The sequence below is a fragment of the Stylophora pistillata genome, chromosome 3, assembly GCF_964205215.1.
Source record: "Stylophora pistillata chromosome 3, jaStyPist1.2, whole genome shotgun sequence".
Lineage (NCBI taxonomy): Eukaryota > Metazoa > Cnidaria > Anthozoa > Scleractinia > Pocilloporidae > Stylophora > Stylophora pistillata.
Window position 1 is genome coordinate 23073338 of NC_142521.1, and position 5403 is coordinate 23078740.

The following is a 5403-nucleotide window of genomic DNA, read 5'->3' on the forward strand; positions in this document are numbered from 1 at the left end:
TAGCAATTACGAAGGTAGAAATGAACATTTCTGTGACATTATGTTTAACTGTCTCATGCGGGCTGAAACATGTTGACAAAATTCAATTAAGTTAGGCTTGACCGCTGTCTTATGCTATAAAAAACTAGAGCCTCATGTCTTATCTGTGCTTGAGAACATCTCCCCCAAAATGGGTTGATTCAGTCATGTGTCACGCTCTTTAAATTGTGAATCTGCGATATCACGGATGCATTTTTGACTACATCGCACGCAGGTATTTTCGAGTTGTCGAAAGAAATGGTTAGTGTCAGAAGTATTATTTCTTTTTATGAAAAATTTACCTTATTGCCGTCTTTTGATTTTGAATATCACCTCCAACTTTTATCTTTTTTATTATTTCCTTTCTGTCTCGTTTTTGCGTGTGTGTGTCTGTTTTTTTCCCTTGGTGTTTCATTAATATGGCTTATATCCCTGAGACCACAACAAAGCACCGTGTACGCCTTGAGATGGGCAAAGTAGATCACATTGTAGATTTTGTAAATAGACCGTACTTTTATCAAGATGTTTCTTATGGTAGCAAGATACTTTTCCTAGATAATGGCGACAGGATAGAGATGCCAAATGTGGTAAGAAGGCCCTGACTAGGTCTACAATAATTGAACAGTACTTGGAGCATTGCAAAGAACAATGTCAAGAGCCTCTGAGTAGGTCCACAATGTTCAAAATATTAGAAATTCGAGAAGCATCTCAACGTAATTCACTGCAAGACCTAGATAACACTGCTGCCGATGGCGCGGCGGGCTTTCAGACACTTGAAACACTGGTTGAAACTCTTGAGAAAGGAGGAATGGAAATACAGGGGTGCCTGTATTTTCGTCAAAAACTACGAGATGCTAAACGCTATCTCAAAACTGACTACCGCCTGCACTGTCAACCAGATGACTCCACTTGTGCAGACCTCTGTTGAAGGTTTGCGCTAAGTGATCCTGTAGAGCCCGACTTTTAACATCAATGTTCGCATGAGCACCAATCTACTTGCGGTGACTGTCAAGGGCTGAAGAAGGTTTTACAAGATGTGAGACAAGGAATCGAAGGTTTATCCTGGACACCTTACAACTTAGACCAACGAGAAGATTTCCTGTATGATTTCAACCAGGCCCAGGAGAATATCTTGCTTTGGAAAGCGCATATCATACGCTCAATAAACCAGGAGAAGGCGAAATAAGATGCAATGAAGTTACAACATGCGGAGTCCGGTATTCTGATTATGGACTGGGCAATGAAGTTTCTCCAAATGAAATATCGTGAGAAACAATCCGACTGGTTTGGAAAGCGTGGGATAAGCTGGCATATATCCACCCCCATATCTAAGAATGCCACCTCTGGAAAACTGACGTCGTACGCCGCTTCGACTCGTGCCAACAGGACTGGTATGCAGTTTGTTCCATTATCGAGAACACACTGGAGGTTGTAAAGAAGGAACACCCCCAAATTAGTGAAAGTTACCGAGGGAGCGATGAAGCAGGATGTTACCACAACAACTTTATCTTGTCGGCCGTTAGGGATGCAGGGAAACGAATTGGTATTTCAGCCACGCGATATGACTATTCTGAACCCCAGTATGGAGGAGATGTCTGTGATCGGATTCTTTGCCCGATGAAGTCAACAATCCGACGATACTGTAACGAGGGACATGATGTAGTTTCTGCCAAAGATATGCGTGCAGCACTCTCAGAACGTCCTGTTAGAGGTACAACTGCCCGCGTTTGCTCAATAAACCAAACTAAAAAAACACTTGAAGTACAAAAGATACATGGTTTTAGTAAATATGACAACTTCAAGTTTGAGAGGGAAGGAATGCGAATATGGAGAGCTTATGGCATAGGGCAGGGAAGGCTGATTCCTTACCAAGATTTAGTCGTCAGGCCTCAAGGTTCTACATGCCTCATTGCTAATGAAAAATTCTTTCTGCTCAAAGAGGCTCGGCTCCCTAAGGCGACAAAAAATAGTGATGGTGAACAAGCGAATGGTCTTGTTTGCCTGTTCTGACCCAGGGTGCAATATGGTGTTCAAGAAATTCATTCAGTCGCCTCGATGTGGGCGGCCACTGCCAAATTCTCCGAAATTCTGATACAGTGTACGACTAACTCAGAAGAGACTGGGCGGAAAAATTCCTCCGTGTTAACGACGAGGAAATCGACAGCGCACCAGTAAAATCTAGTGACGAGCGACAGCACCAGCAAGAAGCCGGTAGTCCTAGCAGTGATATGCTACTTGGTTGGGCACTACATAAGAGAGAACCGGTACGAAGGCAGCTCCCGGAAAATTAGCTGCAGACATGAGAACGGCAAGAAACCCAGATGGTTCCCGCATGTTTGAAAGGAAGGACTGACTAACGAAGACTCAACTGGAGGGGTTTTTCTCGAGACTGGCGGCTGCAAGAAGAAGACAGGGAAGCCGAGAAATTGAACTGGAGGAAGTTTACGCGAGGAAGAGGAGCAAGAAAGACGTGAAATGTTGGAAAACGTTGCCGGCCAGCTTGGTCTAAAGCACCATACTGCTTGTGTGACCTCTGTCGCGATAAGAAACTTGAACTTTCAGCGTAGTCATGGTTAAGGAGATGTTTAAATTTTTTCAGATTACGTATGGTTCCCGAGATAGGAAAAAAGATCTGGTAACTAAACTTTCCACATTATTAGAAGGATGTGGCTGTAACTGATAAGAAAAGGTCTAAACTCTTAAATAAGAATGTAGAACATTGTTTGATCCGTTTTGATTAGGACCTGGTTGGGCGTCAGTCGGGGTTTCAGAACATATCGAGGAGTAGAGCTTTACTTTTCTGGTAGCAGAGAGACTAGTTGATAAAACAAAGAAAATATAAAAAATAGAGGAAAATGGCGAAAAGATAGCTGCACATGCTTCCGCCCACTCAATCAATCAATATTTTCAAACCCATGCAAGTCACGCGATGTAATTAAATCTCTCCAAACTCGTTTACCTATAATCTATAATAACCAAGTAAGAAATTAAAAGGTCATTTGAATTTAAAGAGACAAATAGACGGTGAGTCACCGGCGGTGATTATCGATACTAAAGAGAAAACTTAATTCATTAATCTTTTAGTGGCCACTGATTTTGCATTTTACTTTTTTTACTTTACCTTTTACCATTTTACGGTATCAAGTAAAAACACTGGCATTTCAACCTGCTTGCCACCTTAAATCGACATCGTCATAATTGTGTACAAAAAAATTACTTTTTGTTCCGTAATGAGGGAAATTCTAGAATAAAAATAAAGTAAAAATAGGAAAATTATCAGTCTTGACACAAACCATTTCTGTGCGATGTAGTTAAATTTGAATCCGTGACATTTTCAATGTAAAGAGCGTGACACATGACTGAATCAACCCGATCTAGTGGAGATCTCTGGTAAGACATGAATTTCTCTTCATAATAACATATTTTGAATGAGCGTTTCTAAATCTATAACTGAAAGCAATTTTATTTTTTTACAGCATGAGACAGCGGTCAAGACATACTTAACGGCATTTTGACAACATGTTTCAGCCCGCATGAGACAGTCAAACAACTTCACACAGAAGATGTTCATTTCTACCTTCGTAATTGCTAACTTTGGGGCAAGTTTAGATGAATTTATATTTATCTTCACCTTAACAAAACAGCCGTGCTAGTTTTGAAGATAAGCACTGCCTCAAACATTGATTTTGAGCGAGAAAGGAAGTAACCACAAATATGCATAAATTAAGTCATATGCACTTTGAACATTGAAAATTAGTAAAGTTCATCGAGCTCCTGTAGCTCGAAAAGACTAGTTGCCAAAAATGTTTTTATTGTTTTCGGCACACCAGCCCTAGTACTAAACATGGACAGTGTGAGGACTCCAGATCCCGTGATACTTTTGAGAAAAGCGTCTTGGAACAACAGCACACTAGCTCAAATTTGGAAAGTGCTGTTTGTGTGGTATTTTCAAAACAGCGTAATTCCTCATTGTTTGGTCAGAATTTACATATTTTGCTACTAATCAACAGAAGAAATGTAAAATTGATACCATATGTCCGATATATGCTATTTGATGAAATGCGTAAGTGTTTAGAGCCTCCAGCGAAACGCTGAAAATTAACGCTGAAATAAACACTTTTCTTTGCTTTTGACCGTCCTCGCATCTCGTCGCCAAAAATTTGATGAAATAGCATTACGAACCAAATGAATATAACTTTTGCCGATAGATTAGATCAAATATCTGACAGTAAAAATTTGAGGGAATTCTGTGATCGGCCGAAATTCGAGTGGTCGGTTCTTACGCGGACAGCCTCTTAAAGTGCCCCTGAGATCAAAATTTTCGTACATCATTTTTTTCCATTTACGTGTTCAGTGTGTCTCCTTCAGTGTGTTCTGCCAAATTTCAGTTTAGACCGAGCACCAGAAATATCTTTTTTCGGGCCGTTAAATTCACGATTTCGCGTCCGCCATTATTTGATCATGTTCCGGAAGTTGATCGCATTTTTTACTATCTGTGCTTTGAGAGGTTTGAAGTGAACTCTGTTGTTGAGTTGCACTTTGGCCTCTTTTGTCTTTTCTGTCTTATTCCTGGTGACTATTGTTGTGTTGCTTCGGTGAGGTTTAAAGCAGAGTTTGCTTCAACTCTTTTAGCGCCGTGACCTCATTGCGCTACAAAGTATTTTTTTGGCTTAGACGGCAGTCTGCAAGTAGTAGTTATGACAATTTTCCAAGTAGCTCTGAAGGGCGATAGAAGACTGAACCGGTGGCATTCAGTTTGATATGAAACAGAGGTGGTTTTTTGTTTTGTCCGTAAAAGGTGTAACGGAGGCGCATTCGTCTTGAGAATAAATCTCGCAAAAGTTGGCCTGATTTTAAATTCGTTTGTCACAGGCATTGGGATGAATTTGAATTCCTTTGATAGCACGCTGACTTGCATTGGCTGTCAGATGGTTGATAGTTTGACAGGTTTTTAAAGAAATTTTCATTTTCTCGGTTTTTTAGCAGCAAGCCTACATTTTAAAGTGTTTTTACGCTCTGTGTCTTTAGCTGTTTGTTCTGCTCTTGCTGATATTAAAGCCAGCTTTTTTTAGAATCACCGCACACAATTATATTTTTCATCTCTTTGTATTAAAGTGAGCTCTTTGAGGTCAGAAATCTCAATCCTCAATTCGGCTATTTAATCATTATTATTTACAATGTTCACCGAGTACTTTCCTTTGTGTAAGGTATTCTGCCAGAGAGTTGTTAAAGGTGGATATTGATCAGCTCATATGTAAAGCTAAGGTGACAAAATCCGTGGAGGTATAGACTTCGCTTTCCGGCGTGGAGATCGCACTGAGGACGGTTTTTCTTGTCCCTTCTCTTCTTAAACGGTAGACACTGAACCCGACAGAATTCTTCGCC

The 5403-nt window shown here is 40.5% G+C and overlaps 1 pseudogene; it reads left to right on the forward strand.

The window, feature by feature from the left end:
- The first annotated feature begins 437 nt into the window (after positions 1 to 437).
- LOC148735117 (uncharacterized) lies at positions 438 to 2595 on the forward strand (annotated as a pseudogene).
- Positions 2596 to 5403: the final 2808 nt, after the last annotated feature.